The following is a 12305-nucleotide window of genomic DNA, read 5'->3' as shown; positions in this document are numbered from 1 at the left end:
TAAATCATAGTTGTTCCAGCTCTAAGTTTTTCTTTTTTTCCTGATATTCACATGGATTCCTGTTTAACCAAACCTCCCACTTCCACAAGCTAATAAAAGTGTCACGCAGATTGTTACAAAGAACTATTGTTATTTACAAGTCTACATTTTCTGTGAAATCAAAACATAATAAAGAGAATTTTCAGTGTTGACTTTGTTATTTTAAACTCGTGATAGTCTTGCCAAACCCTCTGGTGAAAAGAAATCCATGCAGGTTACGGGAATTATTCCCTTGTCTGTTCTCAGGACCACCCTTAACACAACTTGATCCAAAGGTGTCTCTCACGTTTGTGAAGATTTTCAGGGACGGCAGTTTGTCTTACCTTACTGATAACTGCTCTAGTGAGTTTGTGGGTGCGCTTATATTCCAGACAGAGAAATTATTCGAGATTTTCACTCTGTGTTCTCCTGTGGTTGCCATCTCAGTGCTTGCCCCCTCTCAATGCCAGCCTGCTTTTGCACCATTTATAAATTCGGTTTCTTTCCACAGCAGCTAGACCCACCCTGTTGACTTCTCTGAATTATTGCCTTCCATCTAAGTGCTTGCTCTTGGCTAAAATGGTATTTTCTCAGCTTGATTAAAAACATACAAGATCCCTCACCCCTTTATTGAGATCTGTGCATCCTGATTGTGTGTGTGTTACTTATATACAAGCAGCAAACGCCCAGACAACGGAAATAAACTCTCCCCCAGCAAAGGAGATCCACCCGCATTGTCTCTTCCCTGATAAACTGTGTTTTGGGGTGACTTGACTAAGCAAGGTGCTGACTCTGCACTTCAGGCACCCCAAAGTGGCCCCATAGTCAGGCTGCTCCCTGTCCGTCTAGGATTCCATTGTTCCTTCCAGAAACTCCCACTCTTGGATGATCTGAAGAAGAGGTGGTGACACATGTGGCTGTGTGTGCTTTTCAAAGGGCATTTCCCCCAAATATTTTTTTGTGTGTGAGAGGAAGATCGGCCCTGAGCTAACATCTGCCAATCCTCCTCTTTTTTTGCTGAGGAAGACTGGCCCTGGGCTAACATCCATGCCCATCTTCCTCCACTTTATATAGGACGCCGCCACAGCATGGCCTGACAAGTGGTGCGTGGGTGCGCGCCAGGATCCCAACTGGCAAACCCCGGGACACTGCAGCGGAGCGCGCGCACTTAATCGCTGCGCCACGGGGCCGGCCCCTCCCCCAAATATTTTTGCCCAGTCAATGAAATTTCCCTTTTATCTAACCCTTTGTGTGAGAGGGCTGTCCTGCACATTGTAGGATCTTTATAAATAACCCTGGTCTCTAACCACTAGATGCCAGAAGCAACTCCCCTGCTCCCCAGTTGTGATAGCCAAAAGTGTCTCCAGACATTGCCGGATGTCCCCGGTGTGTGTGTGTGTGTGTCGGGGTTGGGTGGGGGGGCGGATGGAAGGGGGACGAGGGGTGATAGTGAAACCATTCCAGTTGAGAACCACTGATCTAACACTTTGGGTTAAGTCCTCTATTAAAATGCAAGCCATATGTACCCCTGGCATTTTCAGTTAGGAACACCTCACTGGGAGTATAGTTTAATGAGCTTAATTCTCATTATTAATATATCAGACTAGCTGGGAAGGAATCTTGTGGAAAGGGTGTAGTCGTCAAACCCTCAGCGTCATGGGGCAGAATGAGACAGGCTGAGGCTTGAAGCTCACTTAGGCCTACACTGTGTGTCCCGGCAGTGTGGGAAAGCATGAGGCTCCTGGGTTTCTGAGGATGGGACTCAAAGGAAGGATGAAACGTTAGCAAGGAGAAACAATAATGTGGTTTTAGAAGCTGGAGGCAGAGTTATTCTTAGGAACTCCTCAGTTTCACAACACTCAGTGGGGGAAAAAAAAGCCCCAAGATATGGCCTGGAAGGTGGGGGAGTGAGAACATTAGAACTCTGCATAAAATAGTTGAGTAATGTTGAATTTCTCAGGACAGAGGGGAGGGTTATAATAAAGAGGGGACACTGCAAAATGGAGAAAGTCTGAGTTTCAGGCAACGAGATAGAATTTCCAGTTAAAGTCCTGAGTGGGTATCATTTGCAGGTTGGTAGTTGAAACACCCCTCTCTGCCCCTCCTCCCCCCACACAGCCAGTTGTCCCTATGTGGGTAACCTGGCACTGAATGGGTGGTATTTTAGCGCAGTAAAGCAAAGATCTGCCCAACATGAGCCAACAAAGATGGGAAAGGGACAGCACATGCTGGACACACGATGGGGCAGATGGAGAAAGAAAGAAGCCCAGGTGACAGACGAAAGAAAAGGTAACTCCAGCTGGGTGGAGAACTGGGGCAGATGACAACTGGCTGGAAGAAGGAAACAGAAAGCCTGTCTTCTTTCACTTGACTATTTTTCATGAGCCAAACTGAATTTATATTTTAGGCTACCCAAAGAAGTAAAGGGTGGATGAGAACCACTTAGATGAACAAAATAACTCTTCATCTGTTCCTTCCTACTCTTATCTAGTTCTAGATAATATAGCATGATTAAAATCTGATCAACATGATCAATTTACCGTTTAGACTATTTTTGGACTCTTAACTTGATTTTGTAATTTCCGAGTAGTGACTGACCCTGTGAAAGCCCCTATAATTGAATCACAGGCTCTGGATTTCCCCAGGCAGTCGACCTAATCCTATTTTAATAGCATCGCCGGCTCTCCTAAGTTCCACAGATGAGAGGAATCACATTACTGACTGTAAAATCAGTTCAAATAATTAAATGACGAAGATGCATCCAGTATCCACTCAGCCGGATGGCTCACACTTCAGCAGAGGCTGGGGAGCTTGGCACACCCATCTGTAAATGTTTAGGCGCTTCATGTTACACATGGAGGTCACACGCCAGCCAAACAAATAGCAGGAAATACAGAAAAATAAATCTGAATTGGAGTCTCCAAAGGTCTACCCGCCCATAGAAACTTTGGCATCTGCCCCTTGATCATTATTCTCCAATAGTAATGAAGACTTCATGAAAGACCATGAACCCGGAGTCATCATTGTGAAATCCTGCTTAATCAAGACAAATATTCCCAGTCTGAGAGTATGACTAGAAGGAGATAGGAGGACAGGTTTAATTTTCCTGTATGTTGCTGTGACTATAAACAATTCCTTATCGTCTCAGCAACTCGCATGAGATAATAAGCACTTGTGTTTTTTAAAGTATTTACACCAGCCCTTGGAGATTTTATTATAATCATGATTCACAGATGAGAAATTTCCCTCTTCTACTGGGTTTAGTAACTGGAGTAAGAATTACTCAGTAGACTGTCTATACAGACAAATGAATTTAAATGCTTCTTTTGGCTATTAACCATTCATTCACTGGTAATTCCTTAATTTTTTTCTGAGCTGACTAAATGATTGGGTCAAGATGCTCCATCTGGTTTGCATATTGTAGACATATAATTAAACAGTTTCTGAAAATTATATTGTTCTGTCATATGGATATGGGACTTCAACAAAGCAGTGAGGTTACACGACACTTCCAGGATCCTGAGAATGATGATTCACGGAATCACAGAATGTCACATTCGGAAGGAGCAATGCACATAATTTATTCCAACCGCTGCATCTTATTCATGGCAAAACAAAAGAAATTTCACGGTTGGGACTGTGTTGTAAGCAAGACACTCTGAATCATCTGCAGGAAAGAATAGTTATTATTCATTCAATCAGTCTATATTGAGCATCTCCTGTGAGTCAACTACTATGCTACCTACTGGAAATGCAATAGTGACTAACACAGACATACCCTTGCTCAGAGCCTTCTGGGAGGGCTAACATGGAACACGGGTACTTCACTTCTTATTTTATAAGCACTTTCATATGTATGATTAGATTTTGTCCTTAGAACCACACTTATGTATAGATATGACTATCCTCTTGTTTTAGATGAGGCGAGTTTTAGATTTAGTAATTTGCCCAAGATCAAAAAAAGGCTTATAAGAGGCAGAGCCTGGACTCAAATATTTGTCTTCTAACTCTACCTCCAGTGTCTTTTCCAGCGTGTCAGAGCTCCCTCTGATTAAAACTCAGAAATACTCTGTCCAATGGAGTATTGAAAATGACTGGGTTGGCTCCATGACCATATTTTCCAAACAAAAATGAGGACGTGTGGACTGCCAAAAGATTTCTACAATTTCTGATTTCATTTATATGCAATCCAGACAGCAAATCATATGTAGATACACATTTAGAAAATCTCTACTAGAAAGTGACTTTTAGTTATATATTTAACAAAGAACTTTTATTTAAAATAAAATAGTTTTGAGATTCCCCTAGAAAATCAGAGATTTCTGTTCATAAGAAATCTACTTTCTCTGTCATGTGGAAAATCAATCCACATTGAAGATGGTTCAAAAATATTATGTATCAATCCAAACATGGTATGAATCATGATTTATTTAAGTGTTTTCACCGAAGCCCTACGTAATGCTTGATTAATCAGGTTGAATTAACATGTCAATAATTTTTACAAATATTTTTCGTAATAGTCTTGCCCTCTTACCCTGAGGAAGGGAGACAGTTAAAATATTCTTAGCAACAATGCCCAAGAAATACTTTTCAGAATTGTATTCTAATGTAATAATGTATTTTAAAATATTTTAATGGTACAAAGCACATATAAATATGATATTAACATCTATTAGCAATAATATTTTCACCTTGTTGAACATGAAGTATGAGTGGTCTTTCTCTCCATAGCAAACTGGGAAGATTTGTATAATCCTAGATTGTTAGATAATGTTTCTAGGAACAACAGGCGATCTCTCCTCTATCTTCTGATCTAGAAACAGTCCAGCAGGACTGGAGTAATACACGTTGCTGGCACTGACCTCCAATTGATCTCTAATCCATTGCTCGCTTAGTCCAACGTTGTGGTTGGGATTATTTCTGATGGTGGCCAAATTAGCAAAAGGAAAGTTTCTTGAGAATGTAAAGGAGCCAAGGATAAATTCTTACCTGAATACCTGAGGAGTGTAGGAGAGTGAGAGAGAATCTTTGTCTAAATGGAATTTTAAATGATGGGTCGGGGGAGAGGGTGGCGAATTCTTATTACAATTATTCTAAGAGTGTATGGAATAGATTTATACTCATGATGAAAAAAAACTGCCCCCAGATATGCATTTTAATTTGTGAATATAGGTGCTAAGAAATGTGAGATCATAGAGAAGGTGGTCCTTAAAATAAATAAATAAATAAAATCTAGGGAGTATAATCCCGCCTAGAATGTGATTCATTCTTTTGGAGCAATAAATAGAGTCAGATGATGTCCAAAAGTAATTTTCCTATTTCTTGGACATGTAAGCATTTTTCCTTTTAACAACTATAGCAGAATCAGATCCCTAGGTAGATTATAGTGACAACCATGAGGGGGAACAACTCACCCCCAAATGTCATTTTCTTTTCGTTATCCTTGAATGGGGCCTAAAATTCTCACCCTTACCAGTGCTGCCTGGGGATCAAGAACCTAAATTCTGCAATTTTCTTTTAAAATGCATGAATGTTATTCAGTTTTATTCCTTAATTCTGCAATTATTTATTCAACAAATATTTGGCACAATTTACCATCTACCAAATATTTTCCCCAGTGTTGGAGAAACAGCGTTGAACAAGGTAAATGAAATAAACGAGACTTCTGTTTCTGGTAATCTGGAAGACTAAACATCCCAAAAAGAAGCCTCCTGCTGCAAAACGCTCAGAAATTCTACAAAAGGTAAAATAAGCATTCTTTGAAATGTATGTGTGAGCTCTCCCCACCCCCACCCTCAAATATAGGAAAGCTCCAAAGGCCAGAAATGAAGAGGAAGCTGAAAACTAAAGATTTGGTGCCCTGGTGGAGGTTTACTAAACTCCCCATCTAGACGATTGGGTTTTAAAGGCCATGGCAGTGCAGGAAATAAGGTCTTGGGCCTTCCTGAAGTGAGGAATTGGAATTAAGACACATCTCATCCCTTCCCACATAGAGTCAGAACCTTCAAAGGGCTGTACATTCAATAAAGGAAAAATCTGACCACTAGCACAGGGAATCAACTGGGAACTACAGTTGGTTGTGAAATGGGATTGGGGAGGGAAAAATAAATAATTAAAATAAACTTATAGCTCTGACCATTTACAGCTACCAGCCTCTCTTCACCTTAGTTTATGTTAGAATTTACATAACTTGTATGCTTCAGGAACTGCCTAGCCAAGAAATTAGCCTAAAACAAAACAATAGTTCTAGATGGAGGTGCCTAGCAGATGCAAGAACAAAACCTCTTTGAGGGTCACATTTTCAACTAGCCTGTAGAGAATTCTCGCAGATAAAGCTTCATCGAACCTGAGTTCATAATCTAAAATTATAAAACATGCCACAAAATAAGCCACCATGATCAAGAGTCAGAGAAAAAACAAACCATAGACTTAGAATCCCAAGAATTTCAGATAATAAAATTATTATACACAGACTATAAAACAAATCTGTTTAAGAATGATAAAAGAAAATTCAAAATGAATAAAAAACATGAATAAGGTATATAATATTTAAAGGAAAAGAATAAGCTAAAAGATAATTGAAAAAAGAACTAAAAAGAACATCCAGAAATTAAAAATATAGCCACTGACATTAAAAACTCGGTGATTTTCTGCCTGTGGCCACAGTTTAGGAAGCATTGTTAAAGTCTTTCCTCCTGCTGCCATCATAATTCAGAGCTTTTCAAAGAGCCCAAAAAACTGCAGAAGCTCTTCATTAAAAGTTTGAACTGAAAATAACCAATGGGAGACTGAGGAGCCATGGGGAATGCTCACAGATTGTGTGGTAATGAAAGAGCCAAACGTCAAGCCAGAAGCTTTAGATCTGTCACATATGCCATTGTGGTGCAAGCAGATGCAGTCGTGAATGCAAAACCATACAAGGTGCGTGGAAGAGTTGTGGAACCAAAGAAGGCTGTCTCAAAAGAAGGTTTTCAAAGACCGGGTACCCAGTCACCTAAGAAAAAGATCTTTGTTAGTAGCATTAAAGACAATGCTGAAGAACATTGTGTAAGAGATTATTTTGTGCAGTCTAGAAGATTGAGGTGATTGAAATCATTATGACCAGGACAGTGACAAAGAGAGGCTTTGCTTTTGTAATCTTTAGTGAACATAACTCCATGGATAAGACTATCATTCAGAAGTTCCATACTGTGAATAGCCATAACTGTGGAGTAATGAGAGCCCTGGCTAAGCAAGAGATGGCCAGTGCCTCATCCAGGTCAAAGCAGTTCTGAAAACTTTGGCAATAGTTGTGGAGGTTATTTTAGAGGGAATGACAACTTTGGTCATGGAGGAAACTTCAACGGTTGTGATGGCTTTGGTGGCAGCCACTGTGGTGATGGATATGACGGCAGTAATGGATTTGGTAATAATGGAAGCAGTTTTGGAGATGGTGGAAGCTACAATAACTTTGGCAATTACAACAATCAATCTTTAATTTTGGACCCATGAAAGGAGGAAACTTTGGAGGCAGAAGCTCTGGTCCATATGGTGGTGGAGACCAATACTTTGCTACGCCAAAAAAACACAGTGGTTATGGGTATTCCAGCAACACCAGTAGTTATGGCAATTGCAGAAGATTTTAATTACTGCCAAGAAAAAAAAAAATCTTAGCAGAAGAGGAAGTGACAGGAAAGCTACAGGTTACAATAGGTTTGTGAACTCAGTCAACCACAGTGGCAGGGGCTAATTGCTACAAGAAGAGATGTTTTAGGAAACAATCTTATGGGCAAAAAATAATAAGGACTATATTTGTGACTAATTGTGTAACAGATATTTTAGTTTCTGTTCTGTAAAAAGTGTAAAGCATTCCAACAAAAGGTTTTGATGTAGGGAATTTTTTTTTGCTCACATATTGTTGATTGCTAAAGATAATAGTCTGATTATGATGCTGATAAAATGTGTCTTAAAAAACTCATAGACGTGGTGAACAGGAAAGTAGATACAGCTAAAGAGTGGGTTAGTGAAGTGGAAGATAGATCTAAGAAAATTACCCAGAATGCTGCCCAAGAGACAAAGAAATGGAAAATATGAAAGGAGTTGAGAAATATGGAAGGTAGAATGAATCAGTCCATCATGTGTTTTATAATAGGAATTCCAGGGAGAAAGAAGAGAGAAAATGAGAAAGATGAGCATTTTTTAGAATGAATGAAACATATAAACCTTCAGTTTCAAGAAGCACAAGTTCCAAGTAGTATAAACAAAATAAATCCACACAAAAACGTATTGCAGAGTGAGGGAGTAGAAGAAAAAGAGAAGATATCAAAAGCTACCAGAGAGAAAAGACAAGTTACCTACAAAAGAAAATAATCAGACCAAACGAGACTTTTCTAAAGCAATGATGGAAACAAAAAGACAATGGAATGATATTTTCAAAACCCTGAAATAAAATAAATATCTATAACTTTATATCCAGCTGAACTGTCATTAAAGAACAAAAGTAAAATAAAGACATTTTCAGACAAACAAAATCTACCAAAAGCAGACCCTATCTATAGGAACTTCAGGAATAAGGAAATATATTCCAAAAGGAATGCAAGAGGAAATAATGAGCAAAGAAATTTTTACACATGCAGTTAAATTTACAGTACTGAATATGTAAAAATAACTAGTAATTATTAATTTCTGTTAACAAAATAAGGCGAAATAAAGTATTGGCAACACTATCAAGATGGAAGGGGAGTGATCAAATTTAAGCATTTTAAGTCTTTTTATATTGTTGAGAAGGAGGATAGACATATTAATAAACTTTAGACATTGTTAAGTAAGCATATTAAAATTTTAAGGATAATTATTAAAACAAAAAATGCGTAATTTCCTGTCCAGTAAAGAGAGAACAAATCTTAAACTCTTTAATCAATCTAAAAGGAGAATAGATTTGTAGGTGTGGACGTGGGAGGACTTAGACTGAAAGTGGGTAAACTGGTTAGGATTCTATTGCTCATAATAGCAATAAAAACACCTAGGAATAAACAATAATGACTGTGCAGAACCATAAGAAAACCTACGAAACTTTAATAGTGGAAATAAGAGATACTATGAATGAATGGCGAGACTACTATAGAAAGACTTAATATTGTAAAATGTCAATTTTTTGCTAAAATTAATCTGTAAAGCTACAATTCCAGTATAAGATCAGCCAAGGACGATTATGATTGTTTTTTTTAGGCAGGCTCTCTCTCCCTCCCTCCCTTTCCCTGCACCAATTTCCCTTCACTTCTCACTCTGGATTCAACCACAGATCACCAGGCATGCAGCAGATATTCAATAAACCAATATTCTTTTAAAATAAAGGAATGAATAGATGTATGACTCAACTGTTCTGCAAGCAATTCTGATTTACGTTCTCAAAAAAATTCCCATCATGCGTGGTACACAATATGTATCAAGATAATACCCAACTTTGAATCTCTACATAAATATACAAACCAACCTCTCGCCAGGGATGTTTTGTGGATTGAGCACAATTGGGAAATTACTGTAGAACTTTTCCCGAGAGACACAAATAGATGACAATATTGACTTCTTAGTGTTAATCTGATGAACAATAACCCACACTAATTAAAATATAAGAACAGAAGACCATTAAATACTTTCTAAACACTTCTTAAACTCAAGAAAACTGATTTTACATAGTAGTTTCAATACCTCCCTACTTATCGTGTGGCTCAGGAAGTATTAGGTATATATATATATATATATATATAATGACCCACCTATAAAAGCATATATGATATGATATAATCTTTATATATATAAAGATTATATATATATATATAATTATTATATATACATATATATATATAATGACCCACTCATAAAAGCATCAGAAATTCATACTCTGGTTAATTTTTGTAGATGATCAAAAAGATCTCAAATGCCTAATGGTCCCTGAGAGCTGGTTGTCTTGAAACATATAAATATTAACATGTTACTAAGAATTGTATTGTTCCAATCCTATTACAAATGAATAACTAGAGCGTGAAAGCTAGTATAACTGGTATAACCCTCTTTATCAGCTTTACACAATTTTCCCCAATTTATTGCTTGTTCATTCACATATCCTAATTAGCAGAAATCCAGGATCTCTCTCTTGGGGCTCCCACTTCAAATTGCCCAAGAATCCCAGGAACTCACTGAACCCAAGTGGGTCAGTACTTTCAAACAGCATAACTGGAAAGTCTCTTTGGTCTACAGGCATCATTGCTTCTGTGACTTTCATAGGTAGGGTGCCATCATTGAACAGTACTTCTGTGGAGTTGCAAGGACTCTAGCTCACGGATCAGGTGATACCCTTCCTGGGCCAGATCCCTGCACAACCCAAAGCTCCCGCTAGGGCTCCAAGAGTATAGCTCTTTCAGTTTTCACTCATACATTCAGCTATTGTTTTCAAAGAGTGACAACATGTCTTGGTGGCTAGGTCCAGAGGTTCTTCAGCCACACCTACCATGTTTTGTCAGAACCTCTCTTTATGTGGAGCCCGTATCGCCAGCAGATTCTCTCATAAAGAATACCTCTTTGGTGCTCTTGGAGTCCTCTCAAACCAGCAGATGTTTGTTAGGGCCACACTCTTAAAAAGAGGTTTCTCTAATTTCAACTCGCAGGAAGAAGAATGATGAGGTCTCACACTCATTTCCTACCAGAAGCCTCCAGTGCTCTTTTTGCAAACTGATAAGCCACAAGAATTTTTAAAAGATTCTATTACATCCTCTCCCTCAGGCAAGGAGGGGCTGGTGCCCTTACATTATCATAACTAAGTCTGGGCACACGAATGATTCCACTCATAATGAAATTCTGCTCCAAACCGATCTGAGCCTTCATTTCTATACCTAGTAGTTACAGTACCCAGATACACTAGCTTAAAAAGCTAACCTGTGCCCTCTGCTTTCAAGTAAGATGTAGTAGGCTGGAGCAGGCCAATCCTCCTACCGTGACAACCCACCAATGTTCCTTCAGTTAGCCTCCTTGCCTCTCAGTCACAGCCTCTCTCAACTGGAGCATCTCAGTCCTCTAGGTTTGAATTTTGTATTAAAGATACTGTTTTTAGGTATAAAGGGCTGTTGTTAAACACATACCAACCACCCCTTAGGGAAGAATAAGTTTAGGGAAGAATTAAGCAATCTGTTTCAATACTAGAGGAAAACTGTGTTGACTGTGCAAGCGGAGCTCCATTATCTTCATATCTTTATAAGGGAATTTCAAAGGTTCTTTTGATTATCCGTTGCCTTATGTGCTGACTTTAGTATCTACCCTCTGGGTGAACTGGGGCTTTACCAGGCTTGGACCACTTAATGTGCTGCCCTTCTAAGAACTGCAGTCATCTGAAGACCTATCCCTCTCAGACAGCCCCATGCTACCCGCATAAAATTAATAAGAGTGGCAGATTCTTGCTCTTCTTAAATAAGTCCAATTGAAATTTTGAATGTGTTTTCATTGGTTGATGCTATAAAAACCCAAAATGCCAACTAGGCTGTGCCTCTACTGGCAAGCAGAGGTCTTTTCTTCTCTGGCCACTTGATCTTGCAAGATGCTCATCGCCTTCTTCAATAGGGTAAACCAGTTCTGGGTGAATTCTCGTGCTGACAACCGTAGGGCCTAGGGTTGGTGAAACTCTCTGGGGTCAGTCAAGAATGCATGTGAGCGGGCATTCAAATAGACAACCAGAGATGCTGACTTTAAAAAAAAAAAGACTAGGCCCTGGTCATGCCCTCCACTCCACCCCCTGGATCCTACCTTACCGGCCCACTGCACAGGCCCCACCCTTGGCAAAAAACAAAATAATAAGATTAGGTCCTATGCCAGATTAATTGAATCAGACACTCTGAAGATGGGCTTAGGTGTTGGTATTTTTAAAAGCTCCCCCATGATTATGATGAATACTGAAGTTAGAGAACCATTGATAGCCATTATCGCAATAAATCCTCTTAGCTACACTGTTAAATAACTTGGATAAGTGAGTAACAGCAGATTGATAGTAGAATCCAGTTCCTAATCTCCAGTATAATATTTCCCTGACTACACACTAAGTAGTTACCTCTCAGTTAATTCTCATTTATCAACTTTACGATGATAATCCAGGGTGAGACCACAGAGCATCAGGAATCCTATGCTATCCTGGTGTGTTGGGGGAATGAGGGCAGTGCAGGGAGGCAGAGGCCACATTCTAAAAGAAAGAACATTCCAGAATTCCCAGAATTTGTATTTCTGAAGGCAGTATCATTATTCTGCTAATTATCTAGGCCCCAAAC

General features: G+C 39.1%; 1 pseudogene; it reads left to right on the top strand.

The window, feature by feature from the left end:
* Positions 1–2225: 2225 nt before the first annotated feature.
* On the top strand, positions 2226–7643 carry LOC131399920 (heterogeneous nuclear ribonucleoprotein A1-like 3; annotated as a pseudogene).
* The last annotated feature ends 4662 nt before the right edge of the window (positions 7644–12305 follow it).

This window comes from Diceros bicornis, chromosome 3, assembly GCF_020826845.1.
Source record: "Diceros bicornis minor isolate mBicDic1 chromosome 3, mDicBic1.mat.cur, whole genome shotgun sequence".
NCBI lineage: Eukaryota > Metazoa > Chordata > Mammalia > Perissodactyla > Rhinocerotidae > Diceros > Diceros bicornis.
This window is presented reverse-complemented; position numbering and strand designations above follow the sequence as displayed.